At 39.4% G+C, this 23,874-nt stretch overlaps 1 pseudogene; it reads left to right on the top strand.

The window, feature by feature from the left end:
• Positions 1–612: 612 nt before the first annotated feature.
• LOC102401865 lies at positions 613–860 on the top strand (annotated as a pseudogene).
• The last annotated feature ends 23,014 nt before the right edge of the window (positions 861–23,874 follow it).

The following is a 23,874-nucleotide window of genomic DNA, read 5'->3' as shown; positions in this document are numbered from 1 at the left end:
AACACATGTATACCTGTGGCAGATTCATTTTGATATTTGGCAAAACTAATACAGTTATGTAAAGTTTAAAAATAAAATAAAATTAAAAAAAAAATAGACAAAGGTTATACATAGCCAATTCATAGAATGGGAACTCCAGAGAACTAACAAGTATATCAAGATGCCAAATGTTGCTAGTATTAAAGAGTAATGCAAATTAAAAGAACAATGAAGTAACTCATATCCTTTAGATGAGCAAAAATTTTTTAAATCTGATAGTATCAAGTTTTAAGGTTATAAGACAATGAAAACTACAGTATAATACATTTATGTAAATTAAAAATACATAGATGCACAAAATTACATACATTTATTTAAGGATGGATATACAAAAACATTTAATACACAATTAAAATGAATTTCTGCAGTAGGGAGGAAATGAGAGAAAAGAAAAAATAGCAAACAAAATTGAAAGAAGCATAAACCATTGATAATAACACACTATGAACTAAGGGCTGTGATAAATCCAACTCCACACCTGAAGTCTAAATATTAAAATAGGGTGACTGCTTAATCCCGGGCCTTTTTGCTTAGTTTTTCTCTCAGTTTGGACTCAAGGCTTCTGTCACAGCCATGCTCTGCCAGATCATCAGTCAGGCCAAGAAGCATCCTACCTTGATCCCCCTCTTCATATTCATTGGAGTGGGAGGTATTGGAGCAGCGTTGTATGTCATGCTCCTGGCATCGTTGAGTCCTGATATCAGTTGGGACAGAAAGAATAACCCAGAACCGTAGAACAAGCTCGGTCCTAATGATCAGTACAAGTTCTACTCTCTGAATATAGATTACAGAAACTGAAGAAAGAAGGTCCAAACCTCTAAATGTAATGTGTCACTGTAAAGCTGCTTAGAATGAAGCTCTTCCAGGAACAATCCACACAATTTCCCACTTAACCAGGAGATATTTTCCCCCTAAATGTATGAAATTATGTTGGTGTATTGTGTTGGGGTTTACACTGATGAATAAATAGTCTGAAACATGAAAAAATAAATACATGTTAAAATAAGAAAATTAAGAAAATACAGCAGAAAGTCTTGAAAACAATTGGAAATCAAGAGATACTATGTGCTGTGTTCAAAGTGGCAGATGAAAGATATCTCTAAATGTCACAGCACAAGCTGTTTCAGTAAAAGTCAGGAGAGTGCCTTATGATAGAAGCAGGTAATCAGTGATCAAAGTATGCAATGGTAGAAATAACGCCAAGACCTAGAAATCTCACAAAAATGGAGGAAAAATAAAAATTTAAACATTTTGATGGGGCATTAAAGTATAATGAAAAAAATTTAAATATCTTGATTCTATTTTTGTAGTGGAAATGTCCACTGCTAGAGAATTATGTTAGGAAAGAAGAAAATTCAAGAAAAAATTATAAAGTTTGAAATTGTTTTTATTAATTAAAGCTGACTAAAGATAAGCTGAGCCGCCAGGGAAGCCCCAAAGATAAACTGCAAGAGTCTGAAGGGAAAATATAGAATAGCAAAAGGATGTTAGAAAAGATCAAGATAGAAAGTAGATACAGAAATCATCCAAGTCATTGAAACATAAGATACTCCACAAAGCACAGGAGAGATTAAGTGCAGTATTATACAGTGGTTAAGACTAAGCTTTTCTTGTTGGAAAACTCAAACTTAGGTTTTGCACTTATCTTCAGTATTCACTCAGTGTCCTTGAGCAAATCCTTACCAGTTCAGTACTTCTCTTTTGAGTGGATGTTGGGAAGAGTAAATGAAGTAATGCATATAAATTCCTGGCACATGATAAGTATCATTATTAGCAAATTCAGCACCCATACATTATCTGTTTTACCAACAACACCTATTAGAGAGACTAGGAAATGTTCAAAAGGGAGCTGCTGCTGCTGCTAAGTCCCATCAGTTGTGTTCGACTCTGTGTGACCCCATAGATGGCAGCCCACCAGGCTCTGCCGTCGCTGGGATTCTCCAGGCAAGAACACTGGAGTAGGTTGCCGTTTCCCTCTCCAGTGCATGAAAGTGAAAAGTGAAAGTGAAGTTGCTCAGTCATGTCCTACTCTTAGCGACCCCATGGACTGCAGCCTACCAGGCTCCTCCATCCATGGGATTTTCCAAGCAAGAGTACTGGAATGGGGTGCCATTGCCTTCTCTGTCAAAAGGAAGAAAATTAAACAATTATTACAAATATATTAAGGATGAATAGAAAGATAGAAAAAAAAAATGGAAGAAATAATGCATTTCCCCTTCAGTTCAGTTCAGTTCAGTCATTCAGTCGTTTCTGACTCTGCGACCCCATGAATTGCAGCACGCCAGGCCTCCCTGTCCATCACCAACTCCCAGAGTTCACTGGACTCACGTCCATCGAGTCAGTGATGCCATCCAGCCATTTCATCCTTTGTCATCCCCTTCTCCTGCCCCCAATCGCCCCCAGCATCAGACTCTTTTCCAATGAGTCAACTCTTTGCATGAGATGGCCAAAGTACTGGGGTTGCAGCTTTAGCATCATTCCTTCCAAAGAAATCCCAGGGCTGACCTCCTTCAGAATGGACTGGTTAGATCTCCTTGCTGTCCGAGGGACTCCCAAGAGTCTTCTCCAACACCACAGTTCAAAAGCATCAATTCTTCAGTGCCCAGCTTTCTTCACAGTCCAACTCTCACATCCATACGTGACCACAGGAAAAACCATAGCCTTGACTAGACGGACCTTTGTTGGCAAAGTAATGTCTCTGCTTTTGAATGTGCTATCTAGGTTGGTCATAACTTTCCTTCCAAGGACTAAGCGTCTTTTAATTGCATGGCTGCAGTCACCATCTGCAGTGATTTTGGAGCCCAGAAAAATAAAGTCTGACACTGTTTCCACTGTTTCCCCATCTATTTCCCATGAAGTGATAGGACCAGATGCCATGATCTTCATTTTCTGAATGTTGAGTTTTAAGCCAACTTTTTCACTCTCCTCTTTCACCTTCATCAAGAGACTTTTTAGTTCCTCTTTTGAACAAAAGAGTTCGAAATGCAGTACTTGGATGCAGTCTCAAGAACGACTGAATGATCTCTGTTAGCTTCCAAGGCAAACCATTCAATATCACAGTAATCCAAGTCTATGCCCCAACCAGTAACACTGAAGAAGCTAAAGTTGAACGGTTCTATGAAGACCTACAAGACCTTTTAGAACTAACACCCAAAAAAGATGTCCTTTTCATTATAGGGGACTGGAATGCAAAAGTAGGAAGTCAAGAAACACCTGGAGTAACAGGCAAATTTGGCCTTGGAACACAGAATGAAGCAGGGCAAAGACTAATAGAGTTTTGCCAAGAAAATGCACTGGTCATAGCAAACACCCTCTTCCAACAACACAAGAGAAGACTACACATGGACATCACCAGATGGTCAACACTGAAATCAGATTGATTATATTCTTTGCAGCCAAAGATGGAGAAGCTCTATACAGTCAACAAAAACAAGACCAGGAGCTGACTGTGGCCAGATCATGAACTCCTTATTACCAAATTCAGACTTAAATTGAAGAAAGTAGGGAAAACCACTAGAGCATTCAGGTATGACCTAAATCAAATCCCTTATGATTATACAGTGGAAGTGAGAAATAGATTTAAGGGCCTAGATCTGATAGATAGAGTGCCTGATGAACTATGGACTGAGGTTCATGACATTGTACAGGAGACAGGGATCAAGACCATCCCCATGGAAAAGAAATGCAAAAAAACAAAATGGCTGTCTAGATTTCCCCTTACATCCAGCTAGGTGTCCTACAATTCAACTTAATTCTAACACCCTCTACCTTTTAGATAGTGTCAGATCCCGCAGGTTAATGGCTCAGTCTTAACAAGAGTGCACCCCCCTCCACACACACACAAACATATACACAAATACACAATTCAGGCACCAATTGACTAACCGTCTATAGGAGTGGCCTTCCTATAACCCATTCCTCAGGTTTGAGTAATTTACTAGAGTGGCTCACAGAGCTCAATCATTTTGCTTACTAGATTATCCACTTACTGTAAGAGATTGTAACTCAGAAAGAGCCTAATGGAAGAGATGCATGGGGGCAAGGTTTGGGTTAGGCCATGCTCCCCAAATCTCTAGTATGCAACATGAAAGCTCTCTGAACTCCATCCTTTTGGAATTAATAGAGGCTTCATTAAATAGACATGATTGATTAAATCATTGGCCACTGATGACTGAATTCTGTCTCCAGCCCCCATCTGCTCCTTCGAGGTCAGGGGGATAGGCCTAAAAGTTCTAACCCTCTAATCACCTGTTGGCTCCTGCACTGGCAACGAGCCCTCAACCTTAGGTGGTGTCCGAAAGTCACCTCATTCACATGACAAAAGACGTTTATCATTCTCATCATTCAGGAAATTTCAAGGGTTGTAGGAGCTCTGTGCCAGAAAAAGGACAAAGACCAAACATATATTTCTTACTATGAATCACAGTATCACAATACCAAATAGTTTACCATTTTGAAACTGATTCTGAAAATTTCGTATTTTTCCATCAAATATAAAAGTTAGTTGTTGAGTACCATTATTTATATGTCAAGCACAATCTTATGATGTGCATAGCATTATCTTGAGTTTACTTGTAAGAATTTTGAGGCCTAAACAAGTATTTAAAACTTACCCAAGATCACAACTTACTAGCAGATTGAGGATTAGTTATAGTGTTAGTTGCTCAATTGTGTCTGACTCTCTGTCACCCCATGGACTGTAGCTTGCCAGGCTCCTCTCTCCCTGTTTCTCCAGGCAAGAGTACTGGAGTGGGCAGCCATTCCCTTCTCCAGCAGATCTTTCCGACCCAAGGACCAAGCTGTGTCTCCTGCATTGCAAGCTAATTCTTTACTGTCTGAGCCCAGGGAAGCCCAGCTTGAGGATTACACAATTACAAGTTGGGAGCTCCTTCAACTACATAAAATATATTTCATCATCAAGTGTTATTATCTGAATTTATTCTTTATGAACATTCCGTAGGATTTAGTCTGTCAATGCCAGAAGAGTAATGCTGTATGAGTAGAAGTTTGCCAGGAGCACCAAGATTATTCACATTTGGATGCGTGGGTAGGAGAATCCAAGCAACATCTGTTGCCCCGCCATGGTCCAGTGCACAGAACTATAAAAATGCAAAATGTTCTTTTTTTTTTTTAAATGAACAACAAGTCCCAAAGGAATCACTAAAGGAAGAAGGCAGACTTTAAACTGAACCACAGAATCATTTCAAAGCTAATTAGAAGCTACAAATGTGGAAAAGAAAATTTCAATGCAATTATTTAGAGCAAGGAAAAAATGAATTATCAGACTGTGCTCTATCCACAGTCAAACTATATTATCCAACCCAGCACTGCCCACCCTTTTCTTTGACTGTTTGACTAGCATAGCCTTTACTGCACTCATGGAGTAAAGAAAAGGGTATAACTCTCCTCCCTAATCATTGTAAAGTGCCCTGTTAGACTAGGCAATAATTACATGAAGAATTGTGTCCAAAAGCTGAAACAGGTGGTGAAACTATAGTGGAGGCCTTGCCCATGGGCAATGGGAGCCTATGGAGTTAGAGGAGCCTCGTCTGACTCGTCTTACAGTTGGTGCAGTGGTAAAGAATCCACCTGCTATATGCAGGAGATATGGGTTCAATTCCTGGGTCAGAAAGATCCCCAGGAGAAGGAAATAACAACCCACTTCAATATTCTTGCCTGGGAAATTTCCTGGACAGAGGAGTCCAAGCAGGCTACAGGCCATGAGGTCACAAAGAATTGTTCACAACTGAGTGACAACAGCAACAAGAAAACAGGGCTCACAGGTATGTGCTGACCTTTCTTCTTCTGATGAAATGTGCTATTCCCTTGGGTGGTAAATGTCCCAAACTAGGCCAATCAGCTTCCCTTTCACCTCTGATCAATGGGTCAGAAGTGTTTGAGCAAAAGACATTGAGACAGCCCATTTGTATTAGAAAATGAAGCCAACAGAGAGAGAAACAGAAACTCAAGCAATCTTAATAACATGTTTCTTTTTTTCTTAGTCTTCCCTAAAACCAACAGCTATATATCTGTCCTTACCAAGGTTTATAAATACAAGCAATAAATATTCCATTTCATTATACCAGGATAGAGAATTTATTTACCCAGGAGTACATCCTATTATGACTCTTCACTCCATTCCTAAGACCCCATTCCCCAACTCCCTGACCCACCCCCCATTTCAGCTCCATTCTCCTAGTGGACAGAATAACAATTTCAAATCCTTACAGATTCTAAGGGCTTCACAGGTGGGGCAGTTGGTAAAGAATCTTCCTGCCAATGAAGGAGACACAAGAGATTCAGGTTTGATTCCTGGTTCAGGAAGATCCCCTAGAGGAGGAAATGGCCACCCACTCCAGTATTCTTGCCCAGAGATTTCCATGGACAGATGAGTCTGGTGGGCCTGAGTCCACATGGTTCCAAAGGGTCAGACACAACTGATCACGTACATATAGACAAAATCACACTTGCATCTCTTCTCAGTCCAGACACCACAGCCCCAGAATGTGGACCCATGCAAAGGAGAAGTGAAAATAGGAGGTTGGAACATTTCTGGGATCACAAGCCTTTGCTCACAGCCCACAGTTTTATGTTCCATCTGTGACAGCTGATTGCTGACCACCACACTGCTTGAGATTAAGTCCAAAGCCACCCTAAGTAAGCATCTATGGAAAGCAACATAGGAACACTGAGGCCTTTGGAAACCACAGAATTTAAACAGTGCAGCATCTTCCAACTCTTCTTCAGTAATTTTGTTTCTACTACTGATGGAAGAAAACAGTTATTAGTTAGTCCTTGCTCTCAGTCCTGCATACATGACTCAGAAACAGCTAAGCTAAATTCAGCCCACATTATCTACTTAGAGTAGAAAGGAAGAGGGTTTTTCTTTGAAGTAAATAAGTAATTACATTAAATTTTGTGCACTAAATTATAGACTACTGGCTGAAATATGCAAATTTAAATAAACAAAATCATTATTACATATTAATGTACACCCAAGAAAGGCAAAATGGAGTTGCTCAGATTTATTCACGATTATTCAGAGGGCTAACACGACACATTTATCCAGAGGTCAGCCTTCTGGCAGTGTTGGCTCTTTGTAGATAAGACAGGTAACTGGCTTGAACACTGGAAGTAATATTTATCACTAAGCATTTTACAGACAATTCTGTTCATCACAGGTGTTTTTAGGACCTACTCGGTGCTTGATACTGGGGAGAGAATGTTTAATGGGATTGTAGCAGAGCCTGTAGTTGCTAACTACAGCATCCTTCCAGCCCTTTCTCCTAACATTTAGTTGAGCACGTTGCTGCCCATAAGAAAACTGCATTTCCCAGACGTCTCTGTTCCTTAGGATGGCCACATTACTGAATTCTGGCCAACGCAATATGAGAGAGGTATGATGTGAAACTTCAGAGAAAAGTTCTAAAAGGAAGGAGCCATACATTTCTCCATTTCCTTCTTCCTGTTAAAAATTATAGAAAAGAAGTGGCTGGAGTTAGGAAGTGGCATTAAGGCCACTAAAACCCTTCTCTAACATGCTAAAGGAGGAAGCAAATCTATAGCATTAGGCTTCATGGGGCAGATGGATTCTATCAAAATTATTCAACTCTGCCATTATAATGATGAAAGTGAAACAGGAGAGTGAAAAGGTTGGCATAACTTTTGGCATAAAACTCAACATTCAGAAAACTAAGATCATGGCATCTGGTCCCATCATTTCATGGCAAATAGATGGGTAAACAATGAAAAGAGTGAGAAAATTTATTTTGGGGGACTCCAAAAACACTGCAGATGATAACTGCAGCCATGAAATTAAAAGACGCTTCCTCCTTTTATGACCAACCTAGACAGTATATTAAAAAGCAGAGACATTACTTTGCCAATGAAGGTCAGTCTAGTCAAAGATATGGTTTTTCCAATAGTCATGTATAGATGTGAGAGTTGGACTATAAAGAAAGCTGAGCACAAAATAATTGATGCTTTTGAACTGTGTTGTTGGAGAAGACTCTTGAGAGTCCCTTGGACTGCAAGGAGATCCAACCAGTCCATTCTGAAGGAGATCAGTCCTGAATATTCATTGGCAGGACTGATGCTGAAGCTGAAACTCCATTACTTTGGCCACCTGATACGAGGAACGAACTTATTTGAAAAGACCCTGATGCTGGGAAAGATTGAACGTGGGAGGAGAAGGGAATGATAGTGGATGAGATGGTTGGATGGTATCACTGACTCAATGGACATGAGTTTGAGCAAGCTCCAGGAGTTGATGATGGACTGGAAAGACTGGCGTGCTGCAGTCTATGGGGTTGCAAAGAGTTGTACATGACTGAGCAACTGAACTGAACTGATAGTCAGAAAGCAGACATAGACATTGCCTGAAAGAAGGGATGTATCCCAATAGAACTTTATTTACAAAACAAATAGCCACCATATTGACACTAGTTTACCAACTCAATAAAAAGAGAGTAAAAATGGGGAAATAGAAGGAGTTTGCCAATGGAAAAAATGTCAAATAGCCCTTTGACCTCCTATCCTTCACATAACCCATATACAAAAATAAATCCATTTCTACCTTTTAAAAGCAACTTTCTTTGGGAATGTTTCTCTACTCCATAGAGTGGAAACTAAAGCATTACAAAAATAGGATTCCTGCATCAAAGTTTTAGAATTTTGTGGGTTGATCTGGCAGTTAAACTTTGAATTTCTATATAGAATGGAAATTATGATAATGAAATCAAAGAATAGAGGAGAGGTGTCAAATCTAGATGATAAATAGGCAGGATTAGGAAAGGATTTTTAGAGCAAGAGACAGTGAACATGAGTTTCAAAGATGATAAGAAGCTCTTAAGATGATGAATGTGGAAGAGAGTATTCTAGAAAGTTGTAGTAGGATGTACAAATGCCCCCATGTGACAGAGCAGAAAAACCAAGTCAGGAGGACATTTATGTGCCAAATAAAAGAATCACATCTTTATTCTAAATGTACTGGCTCAAAAAGGAATGTTTTAGTGGAAGTAATTCTATCAGGTTTACATTTTAAGGTTAGTTTGGCCACAGATGTGAGGGTGGTAAGAGACGGGGAAGATAGTATGGTGAAATCAGTTGTAAAATTTTGTAATAATCTACAGAAATGAGAGTGGGGCCAGTTAAGGTGACATTAATGGACCTGGAAAGATGGTTTCGATTTGCAATTTAGAAGGTAAATTTTCCAGTATGGGGATATATTGGACTGAAGAGGAGGATAGTAAATAACAGAAGTTTCTTGCTCATCCTTCTAAATTTTAGACCTTTTTCCATAATATCAAAAATGCAAAACTTTAAATTAATGGTTTACCCAGTGTTGCAGTCCCATAGAAGATCAGAAGTGGCAAACTGGAAAGGGTATTAGAAGGGCTTTTAAAGGCTGCTAAGCCAACAGATGGAGAAGGCAATGGCACCCCACTCCAGTACTCTTGGCTGGAAAATCCCATGGACGGAGGAGCCTGGTAGGCTGCAGTCCATGGGGTCGATAAGAGTCGGACACGACTGAGTGACTTCACTTTCACTTTTCACTTTCCTGCATTGGAGAAGGAAATGGCAACCCACTCCAGTGTTCTTGCCTGGAGAATCCCAGGGACAGGGGAGCCTGGTGGGCTGCCGTCTATGGGGTCGCACAGAGTCGGACACGACTGAAGCGACTTAGCAGTAGCAGCAGCAACCCAACAGAAGTAGAGACACATGAGGGTGTGCTATTGAGAATAGAATCAGCGGTCATTGCGGATTAGGAAACTGACAGGAGGTCATAATTACAATCCTGGGACATTCCCAGAAATGCTAAAAATGTCTTCAGTTACCATTTGCTTAAGCAGGCAAGAAACTAACCTCTACATTTTTTTAAATATACCAAAATAAATATGTTTAAATGTTCAAAAGGGTGATGCTTCAAGGGGCAGTGATCATTTAATTGGAAATTTTACATGTACAGTACATTTTATCCTCCAGAGAAGCTAACTAAATGAGGCATACATCTATTAATAGTCTTTTGCTAATTTAAATTTTGAGTTCTCTAGCTGTTAATTGATTATTTTTAATTTTTCCCACTTTTCCTATTAAATTGTAGGACTTTGGGGAATCATGAAATGAATTAATTATACTGAAGTCTTTAGAAGTGCAGGCCCAGAAAAAACCTTTAGAGGTCAACAGCTCAAAGGTCTACCCCCCTGCTGTTACTCTCCTTCCTCTAAATACTTGCTACTTATTCTTTAGTCACCGCTCTGGTTTTACTCTTTTCAGATGGAAATAAACCCATTGTGCTAATGCCTCACAGTGCCATTTGCCACTCACATAATAGTTACCCTAATGAGCCAGCTGAAGGCAGGAAGAGAAGGGGATGACAGAGGATGAGATGGTTGGATGGCATCACCGACTCCAGGGACATGAGTTTCAGCAGGCTCCGGGAGTTGGTGATGGACAGGGAAGCCTGACATGCTGCAGTCCATGGGGTTGAAAAGAGCAGGACAAGAAGACTGAGCAACTGACCTGAACTGAATGAGCCAGTGTCTTCTTCAAGAGCATGAGTTCCTTCAGGGTAGGATGATGTTTAATTGTCCTTGTAAGTCTGGTGTGGCACAGTGCTTGGCACAAAACAGGTTCTTGGTAGACAGGTTTATTAAGTAAAGGCATGGATTAAACCCTGCCTTTGCCTTCAGCTATAATTTTCTGTCAAACCATCAGTGAAAAATTAGAATGCAGCCTATTTTGAAGGAATGTGACATCATCATAGTTATGCTTTATTATCGGAACTGCTGAAAGCCCACTACTTGAATGATTAAAACATCAATCACATTAGCCTCCTCAAAACCTTCAAACTCCAAGGGTCTGGTCCAAGAGTAGTTTCTTATTGGAAAATTTGGGAAACCTTTGTGACTTATCGGAGAAGGCAATGGCACCCCACTCCAGTACTTTTGCCTAGAAAATCCCATGGACGGAGGAGCCTGGTAGGCTGCAGTCCATGGGGTCGCTAGAATTGGACCCGACTTCACTTTCACTTTCACTTTTCACTTTCATGCATTGGAGAAGGAAATGGCAACCTGCTCCAGTGTTCTTGCCTGGAGAATCCCAGGGACAGGGAAGCCTGGTGGGCTGCCGTCTATGGGGTCACACAGAGTCAGACACGACTGAAGTGACTTAGCAGTTAGCAGTAGTGTGACCTATGAACTATGAAAAAACATATATCCTAATTTCCATTTTTTTCCCCATGTTTTGCCCTCTGTCTTTGGTTTGCTTTTGTTTGGACAGATATTAACTCACCAATCATTTCCATCAAGATATGTCTTAGAAATATTCAAGTGGTATAAGTGACTCAAATTTTCCTCAAAAATAGAATTCTTGTATTCTGCAATCTACTCCATTTTTTAGTGAGGACACAACCAAGAAAAGTATCTGCTCACCTTAGTTTTTTCTTCACCTTCAAAATAGTCTGTTCAGAAGTGTACAAAAATTGCATAGCTGAGCTGACTTTGCTGGTGTAATTAGCAATTCCATTTGTCCTGTCTGAAATCCACACTGACAGAAGTGCTCCTTGGAGGGATGGGAAAGGCAACATTTTGTAGAAGGTGAGTGTTCAAATATAGGAGTCTCTTAGTAGGGGGATGCCAGTGGTTTTTCCCTGAACACAAGACACTGTGGATGGCTGATGAATAGTCCACAATAATGCACACTCCAATGTCCCCAAATTCTCCTAACATCTTCTACCTCAGTTTTGCCTAGGGCATGCTCTGGCCATGCTTTTTATTATTTTTTCATAGGTTCTGATTCTAATGCTTCAGTTTTGTTTTGTTTTTGTTTGTTTTTGTTCTGGACCTAACAGATAAAATTGAGCAGCATCTGTGCAGCTCCTACCTAAAAGTATTATACTCTGAAAAGATAAGGAAAAATGTATTTATGTCCCTTCCTAGAGGTAAATTGCTCACTATCAAGAACCACGAAATTAGCATTGGAGGCAGTTTCTCATTCTCTCTAGTTATTTTAAAAAGACATTGTTCTCTGTCCAATGGAGTCAACTTAGAGAGGTCTAAACTTAGCCAAATTAGCTTTTTCTTTAAAAGACAATTAGCAGTTTATATAGCCTGATTGCAATAGGTTCTTGCAAAAAGAAGTGTCATTTTTCCAAGTGCTAAGCATTCATTTTCTTGCAAGTTTTTAAGTCTTCTGGTTCTAGTAGTATAGGAACCAGTCTTGTATTCTTGAAAGATGTGCATGGCACCTGTAGGTTCATCTTGAAGTAGTAAAAATGATGCTTGATACTGATTATTTCCATTACTGATGGATCTAGTTATTTCTTTAAAAGATGACAAAACGTTTATGAAATCATTACTTCCTTAAATATTTCCTCTTGAACAATCTGTCTCTTTTTGCACTTCTGGAAATCAGAGCAGCTGTACTGCACATTCTCATTCTCTTATCTGTATTTCTTAACTTCATATTTTGAAACTTCTTGTCTTTTGGAAGGAATTCTGAGTAACTTGTTCAGTTATATCTTCCAGTTCAGGATTTCTTTTTTCAGATTTACATAATAAACTATGAAATGCATCCATAAAATTTTTAACTTTAGTAATCATATTTTGTTTTTCTAAAAGTATGTATTCAGTTCAGTTCAATTCAGCTGCTCAGTTGTGTCCGACTCTTTGCGACCCCATGGACTCAGCACTCTAGGCCTCCCTGTCCATCACCAACTCCCAGAGTTTACTCAAACTCATGTCCATTGAGTCAGTGATGCCATCCAACCATCTCATCCTCTGTCGTCCCCTTCTCCTCCCACCTTCAATCTTTCCCAGCATCAGAGTGTTTTCCAATGAGTCAGTTCTTCACATCAGGTGGCCAAAGTATTGGAGTTTCAGCTTTAGCATCAGTCCTTCCAATGTATATTCAGGACTGATTTCCTTTATTTATTTATTTTTTCGGGCACTTTATTTTATTGTAATAGCTATCCATGTCAGTGCAAAATTGTCACATTTCATTCATTTTACATAAAATAATGGAATAACAGAAACATTCACTCATCTTGTGTCTCTACTGTCTCCAAATCTTGCTGTTAACACTCACAGGGCTGTAGATATCTTGCTTTCTTTCAATTTGCATTCAACAGCGCCTTATCCACCTCCAGACTGGATGGATCTCCTTGCTGTCCAAGGAACTCTCAAGAGTCTTCTCTAGCACCACAGTTCAAAAGCATTGGTGCTCAGCTTTCTTTATAGTCCAACTCTTGCATCTGTACATGATATTGGAAAAACCATAGCTTGGACAAGACCAACCTTTGTTGGCAAAGTAATGTCTCTGCTTTTTAATATGCTGTCTAGGTTGGTCATAAAAGGAGGAAGCATCTTTTAATTTCATGGCTGCAGTGATTTTGGAGCCCCCCAAAAATAAATTTTCTCACTCTTTCCATTTTTTCCCCATCTATTTGCCATGAAGTGATGGGGCCAGATGCCATGATCTTAGTTTTCTGAATGTTGTTTTAAGCCAACTTTTTCACTCTTCTTTCACTTTCATCAAGAGGCTCTTTAGTTCCTCTTCACTTTCTGCCATAAGGGTGGTGTCATCTGCATATCTGAGGTTATTGATATTTGTTCTGGCAATCTTGATTCTAGCTTGTGCTTCATCCAGCCCAGAGTTTCTCATGATGTACTCTGCATATAAGTAATTTTTAAAAATCCTTTCTTGATACAGAGCCCCTATTTGAGTTTCCTGGGCCATACAGCAAATTCCCTTGGCTATCTGTTTTATATACGGTAATGTAAATTTCCATGTTACTGTTTCCATACATCTCACCCTCTCACCCACTCTTCCCCTCTCCCCATATCAATCTAGAGGGGTGGGATGGGGAGGGAGATGGGAGGGAGGTTCAAAAGAGAGAGGATATATGTATACCTATGGCTGATTCATGTGGAGGTTTGACAGAAAACAGCAAAATTCTGTAAAGCACTTATCCTTCAATAAAAAATTAATTTAAAAAATCCTTTTTTCTTTTTGGTGATTCCTTATTTCCTGCTTATTCTTATTATTTATCTTTTGTTTTCTAAATAATATCTGCACAATTATATTTGTATCCAGTGTAGCTGGTCTTATTTGAGATTCTAAAACTACTGCTTATTTTTTCTACAGAATTTTATTCACGCAGGTTTGTTTTTTTTTACTTAATTTCCTCATTTGTCTCTGCATTTTTTAAAATAAATTTTTGTATTTTAGGACAATTTAAGATTTACAAAAACATTATGAAGATAGTACAGACTTCCCATATACCCCATACCAATGTCCCCCAGTATTTACATTTTACATTAGTATAATACATTTGTCACAATTAATGAACCAATGCATTATCATTAACTGAAGTCCATACTTTATTTAGATTTTCTCCATATTTCCTGAAATCATTTTTTCTTTTCCTGAATCCTGTCCAGGCTACCAAGTTACATTTAGTTGTCGTGTCTTCTTAGATTCCTTTTGTCTATGACAGTTTCTCAGGATCTCCTGGATTTAAATGATCTTCACAATTTTTAGGAATATTGGCCAGGTATTTTGTGTTTGTCTGATGTCTTTCCCATGATTAGACTGAGGTTATGGATTTGAGGGAGGGACATGACAAAGGCAGAGTGGCATTCTCACCATATCATATGAAAGGTACATGCTAGCAACATGTGTGACGTTGTTGATGCTAATCTTGACCACCTGGCTTAGATAGTGTTGTTGGGTTTCTCCACTATAAAGTTACTCATTTTTCCCACTTTTGGGGTTTAAATCTTTAATGTGTTTTATGTCTAAGAAAAGTCTTCAGTTTTTAATATGTACAGCCTTTCTTCTTGTAAAAGAACATAATGACTTCCAGGATTTTTGTATGCTGGAGTTGAAATCCTACCTTGTTTTTCATTTCCTTCTGCATTACTGTCCTATTTTATAATGGAGCAGAATTAAGCACAGTGAGTTTCACGTCAGCATCTGATCCAGGTGGGCAGACTGCTGACTAACCTATGCCTGCTGTCACCAAGTTCTGACACTGAAGTCCTTGCACATCATCTCAAAAGTATGTAAAATCTCCAGCATGAATTGCGGACGTTGCTTATGCATGTGGAGCACACCAGTGACATGGTTAAGAATGTCTCATGAAGGGACATTCAGAGGCCATTTGGAATAATAAAAGAATCACATGCAGTGCTTTAGACTGGATCAATAGAGTGAACTGTTATGAAAGTTGGGCTTCCCAAGTGGTTCAGTGGTAAAGAACTCACCTGCCAATGCAGGAGACAGGAGATGTGGGTTCGATCCCTGAGTATGGAAGATCCCCTGGAGGAGGAAATGGCAACCCACTTCAGTATTCTTGCCCAGAAAATCCCATGGTCAGAGGAGCCTGGTGGGCTACAGTCCATGGGGTCTCAAAGAGTCAGACACGACTGAGCGACTGAGCACATTATGAAAATTAGAAACTCCTCTGTAAAAAATGAGCATACAGTTTATAAACATAATTAGTATAGGGCATTGATCTGGGAGTCCATATTCTAACCAAATTCAAAGTAAAAGCCATGCTGAAAATTTGCTTTTACTCATTTGTGTCTATTAATTTTATCAAAGCCACTAAAATTGACCTATTCCATGCTAAAATTAATCATCTGGCTAGAAAACATGTTGATTATAAGATTAATTTGTGAGAGGGTAAGCCTATTTGACAAAGCTAATAAGATAGAAACATTATATTCTCCAACTCTTACTTTCTCAAACACCAAGTGAAGATCTACACACACACACACATTAGCTACTGACCTGAGATGATGTGTTTCTACTGAGAACTGAAAGAAACTTTGAACATAATCATTCTCTCTTTTGGTAGAGCTGATAGCTTTGTCTTAAATTTTTTATCAGCTATAACTACACTGTCTCTCTCCTGTCTCCATCCACACCTTCAAAAATCAGAAACACAGAAGTTATTGTTTGTAGGCTAGAATCAATGATGTCTATGCATCAGACAATTAGTAATGATATCTAGTGTCCACTATACTCTTAGAGTGCTGAAAGTTTTATGAAAATTAGCAAGTAAATTCCCAATACCCATTTTTAGTTTTCATTATATATAAGTAAGACTATTGAAGCATAGAAAAAGAATAGGCACTAGGTCCCATAGAACAATTAAAAGAAACCAATGTATTTCAAGTTTCTATTATAGTATCATTGTTTATAGTATAGTTGTATACTATTATTATATATCATTATTGTTTTAGTTAGAATTGTAATAGTTAGCAAATAAAAATATAGAATATCTTGTTAAATTTGAATTTCTTATAAACAACAAATTTTTGGTAAAAATATGCCCCAAATAAGCCCCAAGGGACATACATATACAACTAAAAAATAATTAAAAAAAAATAATAATAATAATAATTTTTTTGGTTTGCCATATTTTACCTGGCCATGCTATTCATATCAGTTTAGAAAACTGAAGTAACCAAGTGTCACAGAGCTATTAAAGGGAAAGCAATGTACATTAAATTGGCTACAACATTGATTCTGTTTGCCAAATGATTTGAATCAGAGCTGAAGAAATTATATGATGTTACTGCTGCTGCTGCTAAGTCGCTTCAGTCGTGTCCGACTCTGTGTGACCCCCATAGATGGCAACCTACCAGGCTCCCCTGTCCCTGGGATTCTCCAGGCAAGAACACTGGAGTGGGTTGCCATTTCCTTCTCCAATGCATGAAAGTGAAAAGTGAAAGTTAAGTCGCTCAGTCGTGTCCAACTCTTAGCAACCCCATGGACTGCAGCCCACCAGGCTCCTCTGTCCATGGGATTTTTCAGACAAGAGTACTGGAATAGGGTGCCACTGCCTTCTCCGGATATTACTGCCAGTGGTACTTAAACTTCCCTAGGAGGAAATGGCTGTAACTTCATAACCCCTTTGCCCACCCGAGTTCTCTCAGGGCTCAAACAGTTTCCAGCTCCGTGACAGTTTCCCACCACCAGGGCCTCTTCTGCCTCTCTTTCACTCTGCCTGAGATTTCTCTCCAGCACTTGGGAGCTTGCCGTCCTGCACAACCTAAAAGTGCTAGGAAAGTAAACAACCATTGCTCAGGCAGCAGGAGAAATAAGAAGGGAGAGAGATGCCCAGCCTCCCCATCCTTCTGAAAGGTCACCTGAAGACTTGCTCCCCCGAGTCCCTAGTGATAACCTGCACTTTATTGTCTCTCTTCTCCCTCCCTGTTTGACTCTTCACATTGCCTTGTGCCTTCTGAGTGCGAGAGCCAAAACCTGTACCAGGCAAGTCCTTGTCCCATGGACTGCTTTTCCAGGAACCCAAACCAAGTAAACAAATTAGTAAATGAATTGCTGAGGAGGAATTGAAAAGGCTATATTCCAACTAAGAGTTCTGCTTCATCAAGACCTTGGAGAATGGAAACACTCTCATTGCTCTCTTCATAAGGAAGTATGGTCTGTAGCAAACCAGCTTCACATGGAGCAGAAAAAGCAATAAAGCTGGACTTCCACAAATGGAATATTAGAGGTATAGGTTCAAAGCAGAGTCCATTGATAGAAAACAGGGATCCCATCTCGCAGTCTTCTTCACTCTCACCTCTTGTGTTTTTGTTATCAATTCTTCCCCAGGACACTGATTTCCAGCTGCCCTGGCTTCTGCTCTTGTTTTCCTTTATTATAACAGATTCAATCTTTAGTTGCAATGAAATATTGATGCACTCTCCTAGAAGCACGGCCCAAACTTTCACACTTTCTTTGAATTATGTGCAGGACACTGTCGAGATGCAGCTCTCTCAGGATGACCCCTAGGATGCCTCCTCCAACAAAAAAGTTAATGTGTCTTCCAATTTCATGGGGCTGTTACTTTTATTGACATTTATCCTGGAAGCCGAAGAAAGTTACATGGTCTCACTAATGACATAGTCACCCTGTGAGATTGTGCAGGATATAAACATTCATTAGAACTCAGTCTTGTGTCTTCCTAAAAGTTGACTAGATAAAGTCAGTAAGAATTCATATTGGAAAGTGTTCACCTGAACTAAATAATGAATCCATTTGTCATAATGATTTACATGGAGAGAGCAATTATAAAGGAGAGAAATACTTTCCTCTTCCAAACTTTTGCTTGTTTATAGTGTATTCTACCAATCAGCCACAGGATTCATTTGAATGATAATTACCAGGAATGCATTCAGAAGAGATGTTGTATTTTCTCGCAATTTATTATCTTTTAGCTTTCTGATAAACCCTTATTTATCACTTGGGAATCTCTATCCTCTTAAAATTGGTTAGGGGAGTCATGATTTCTTTACTGGAAATTTTCAGGTTTTAAAACTGGAATCATTTTTATAGTCTTCAGTAGTATTTTATGAGGAAAAAGGTGATGCCAGAGTGCCCTGTTGAGAGCATTTCAGTAATGGTATAACATCTAATTAAGAAAGCAATGGTGAAACTGTGTTCTTTTTACAAAAGAAATGTTCTTCTACCTGAGTCATTTATACATTTCTGCTGTAACATTTTGAAACTATTTTTAAAATCTAGATGTTTTAAAGCTTCTTAAATATCTTTAGCTACATGCTAAATCTCCTTCTTTCTCAACACACACTATTTCTTGCCCTCTCTCTTTAGGAAGCAAAATGTGCATCTGACAAAAGTGAATACTCTATCATGCCATTTTAAATGATTCTATATTTCTTCTATTAAGTACATTTATATTCATAACCAAGCCATTTTGAGAATCTAAAATATGTATTACGGTTTTTGGAAGCAAAGTTAACTCTGTTTCAAGGAAAAAATATCTTTGGGAGAAAGTAAGTATGTTCAGCTGATTCTTAAGAGGCCTATGATTTCCAAGCTTAGAATGTATAAAATCCAACTTGAAGCTATCATATGAAGAATCAAGTGGCGATTGTAGAGAGAAATGACAGATATTTATAATATACAGTAAGGTCCCAGTATTTTCCTCTCTTTCTCTATATTACAGCCTCTGAATTTCACTATCCCTTAAGGGAACTCTAGGGGACATTCTGGTCCCCATTCCCTGTTCATATGTGACTAAGTTTCTGGAAGAGAATGGACGAGTCTGATTACAACCTTTATTCATGCCAAACTGTATCCATTAAGGATTGCTCACACCCTGTCGGATCTATGGGAAGATGAAAATCTCCATTTTTAATCTCCATGAAAAATAGTTATTTTCTGTACAGTGTAGTACACAGGTGCTTGAAGCATGTGTTAATATGAGTATTAACTATCCTGTTAGTCACATAGCATTTATGACACTAAGAGCTGTTTATTTTTCTCCCATTCAGTTCAGTAAATCAGTGAGATATTCTTAGATTATATAGGCACTGCTAATGTACCAAGAAAATTGTCTTTCTTCCAAGTCATTAGTGGTTGTCCCTTCTACTCAGTGTTACAGGTACAGCACAGTTATAATTAGATTGGTTCCAGTGAGCCTCCTTATAGCTGAATTACACATTTGAACTATAGAAGACATAAAGTTATATAGGTTGATGCATTAGGGAAAGAAAGGAGCGGCAATGGAGGGCAGTATGTGAATTTCCTGGGAAGAGCTGCTCCAACGGGTGTTGAAAAATATCCAGATTTTTAAGCCAATGAAAAAGAAGAATTCACAGTTCACGAAAAAGGTGGCTTCTATGAAGCGAAATAATGAGTTGCCCCGTTTCTCCTTCTGGAGCTAAGAAAGAGGACCCTTCCGTGCAGTGATGTTCTGGAACATCATGTACTAGCCTAGGGGAGCCAATTGTGTGCCTCTCTTCTGAGTTCCATTTTCAGTGATTTGCAGATGCAAATCAGCAAGGTGGAAATATTTACACCATGAAGACTGTAAAATGCTACAAATCAGGACATTATCTCCGAGGAGCTTGTGTTACATTTACCAGCACACCTTTGCCTCCAATTAAAGGTTATTTGATGAACTAACTACTCAAAAAAATGTTGACAAGATGCCCTGGGAAACACGTCAGACATATATTTCTCTGGCAGCTGACAGCCCTCAAGCAGCTCTCCCATGGGCTAGTTGCTAATGATGAGGCATTCGTCAAGTGGAGGCAGTGGACCTCCTTGGTGGTCCAGTGGTTAAGACTCCCCACTTTCACTGCAGGGAATGCTGGTTCAATCCCTAGTCGGGGAAGTTCCAAATGTCGTGCAGTGTGGTAAAAAAAAAAAGTGAAGGCACTAAGTTACTAACTATACCATCATTTTACCCATCCAGAGCTATTATTACATTTGTCAGAACTCAACCTACATCTTTCATGGTAACTATGACTGAAAATGGCAAAGCAGCCATTTTAAAGGTACAGTGTCAACATAGATTGATTTTCTTTCCCTAAATTTATAGATAACCATTTGTTTTTTTGGCAAATTGTAAACCAGACCACAGTGTATTCTGCTTACCACACTGTTTTTCCTTAAAGGATGTTTTGCCTTCTTTCTCTTAGGAAGCTGAGATACTTGCGAATAACATTTGTGGGTGGCAGAATTTTAAAATGCTCAAAAGTCACATGTAGACTGACTGTCTACAGAATATCATTAGAGAACTTGAGCATTAACAGGTACAAACACCTAGCCAGTCTATGCTGCTGCTGCTAAGTCACTTCAGTTGTGTCCAACTCTGTGCGACCCCACAGATGGCAGCCCACCAGGCTCCCCCGTCCCTGGGATTCTCCAGGCAAGAACACTGGAGTGGGTTGCCATTTCCTTCTCCAATGCATGAAAGTGAAAGGTGAAAGTGAAGTCGCTCAGTCGTGTCCAACCCTTAGCGACCCCATGGACTGCAGCCTACCATGCTCCTCCGTCCATGGGACTTTCCAGGCAAGAGTACTGGAGTGGGGTGCCATTGCCTTCTCCGAGCCAGTCTATAGGTGTGACCTATAGAAATAGGAATCATTTGTCTAGAGCAATACTCAAAGCACATGATCAAACTTTTATGATTACAAGAAAAAAGGAAATGACTTTTCTTAACTATACTTTTTAAAGCAGTTTCAGTTCATTGCAAAATTTAAGCACAAAGTTGCCCCATACCCCCTGTTCCCTGACCCCTACACCCTCCCCAGCTATCAACATCCCCCACCAAGGTGATACATTTGTTACAATTGATGAATACATTATCATTCAAAGCTACAGTTTCCTTAAGGGTTAACTCTTGGTGGTGTACCTTCTACGGGTTTGAGACATTACTTTGCTGACAGAGGTCCGTCTAGGCAATGCTATGGTTTTTCCAGTGGTCATGTATGGATGTGAGAGTAGGATTATAAAGAAAGCTGGGTGCAGAAGAATTTATGCTTTTGAACTGTGGTGTTGGAGAAGACTCTTGAGAGTCCCTTGGACTGAAAGGAGATCCAACCAGTCCATCCTAAAGGAGATCAGTCCTGGGTGTTCATTGGAAGGACTGATGTTGAAGCTGAAACTCCAATACTTTGGCCACCTGATGCGAAGAGCTGACTCATTTGAAAAGACCCTCATGCTGGGAAAGATTGAAGGCAGGAGAAGAAGGGGAGGACAGAGGATGAGATGGTTGGATGGCCTGTCCGACTCAATGGACATGGGTTTGGGTGGACTCTGGGAGTTGGTGGTGGACAGGGAGGCTTTGTGTGCTGCGGTTCATGGGGTCGCAAAGAGTTGGACACAACTGAGCAACTGAACTGAACTAAAGTGAAATAATGATGTGTGTCACCATTACAGTATCGTATAGAATAGTTTCACGGAACTAAAAATCCTCTGTGCTCCATCTATTTATCCCTCCTTCTCCCCTAACCCCTGGCAAATACTAATTTCTTTCCTATTCCCATGGTTTTGCCTTTTCCAAAATGTCCTATATAGTTGGAATCATGTAGTATGTAGCCTTTTCAGATTGACTTCTTTCACTTAGTAATATGTATTTAAGTTTCCTCCACATTTTTCATGGCTTGATACCTTATTTCCTTTTAGTGCTGCATAATATTCTGTTATGCATATTATTCTGATATGTTTGTACAGAATACATATTATGTACATAATATTCTGATATGTATGTACCGTAGTTTATCCATTCACCTACTGAAAGACATTTTAGTTGCTTCAAAGTTCTGGCAGTTATGAATAAAGCTGCTATAAATATCCATGTGTAGGTTTTTGAATGACATAACTTTTCTACTCATTAAGAAAGATTTTTGAAATTACAGAGACAACTGGGGATGTGTGACAGGTCCCACCTGCCCTAGAAAAGATTCTCCACAAATGTATTTGACCTCTGTTGTGCACATCCACTCTGCGTAGTTCTGGCCACCTTCTTATATGTGACACTGCTGCTGCACAGAAGCTAATCCTGAAGGTTTTATGACTCAATTGATCTCCGTGTTAGCCCTTTGGAAATATCAAGCCCTTTGCTGTCAGAGAGACTTGGAATTTGCCAGTCCCACTGCCTGTAACACTGTTCTCTTGACTCTTCCCAAGACTGCAACCTCTTGACATCGAAGTCTCAGCTTAACTGCCTCATTTCCAGAGAAATCTCTCCTGACATCTCTCCAGGAAGTAGCCTGCTCTTACATACCCCATTATTACTTATTACTGTTTCCTGTTACTTCTTCACAGCAGCAAATTGAACTTAATAAAATATATGCTTTTTGAAATACAGATTTAAATTCTACCTAAAGATTTATATCTAATGAGGCTTGAGCTAATATAGCTGCAAAAGCAACTAGTCCAAGCTAAATATACTGATCTGTTGGCGGTGTGTGTGGGGAGGATGCTGGCGGTGGGGGGTGGGGGCATGCAGACATTTATCCTGTATACATAACAGCAGCTCTAAAGTTCATTAAAATGTTGAAATATGCCTGGACTAGTTAGTAAACAGCTATTGCTCTAAGCCCTACTCCCTTAAGTACCCACCTCCGTGGGTGCTTGCCATGATACTACGACTAAAGAGTTAGTGCCCAGAGCCTTAGGGACCTTGAACCACACTTAAAGGATGGTATCCTTTCAGCTTAGTGTGCTACAGTACCTTTCAGCTCCCGAAAGTCTCTTGTTCTGGGCTCCATCATTGCTTGTCTCTCCCCAGGAATACTGATGACCATCCTTTGACCCACTCACATCCCTGGCCCACTCCCAGGGCACTTAAAGGACCAAGGGGAATCCCTTACAATTATACAGTGGAAGTGAGAATAGATTCAAGGGCTTAGATCTGATAGACAGAGTGCCTGAAGAACTATGGACAGAGGTACGTGACATTGTACAGGAGGTAGGGATCAAGACCATCCCCAAGAAAAAGAAATGCAAAAAAGCAAAATAGCTGTCTGAGGAGGCCTTACAAATAGCTGAGAAAAGAAGAGAAGTTAAAAGGAAAAGGAGAAGAGGAAAGATACACTCATTCCAATGCAACTTGCTGGGTTGGTAACACACTGCTTGCCCTTACTAGAGACCAATATCATGCCCCTCATCAATATGCTAGCCATTTGCTACAAAACACAAAGAAGAAATAATCAAGGTGCTGAGTCCTTATTTTCCTAATAAGAAATAAAAACACACTCTAGAATGGATAAATCTAGCAACACCAGATTGTTTATTATTTAGAAATACAAAGGGGTAGATGTATGAGTTAGAAAAGAATGCTTCATCGAAAGAATAGAATATGACAGAGGGTGACTATCTTTCATTGTAAACCTTAGAAGACTCTATTAAACTGTATGAATTATCAATTACTTAATACCTTTTTCATTAAAAAATAGATTTGCATTGTTTCTTTATATCCATTTGTCCTATGAGTTTGTGCTGTCTAAACAAAATTTCCCAGTTTTAATTATCCTCAGAAAAGCCTGACCATAAGATTTTGTATGT

The sequence above is a fragment of the Bubalus bubalis genome, chromosome 7 (assembly GCF_019923935.1).
Source record: "Bubalus bubalis isolate 160015118507 breed Murrah chromosome 7, NDDB_SH_1, whole genome shotgun sequence".
NCBI classification, from domain to species: Eukaryota; Metazoa; Chordata; class Mammalia; order Artiodactyla; family Bovidae; genus Bubalus; species Bubalus bubalis.
This window is presented reverse-complemented; position numbering and strand designations above follow the sequence as displayed.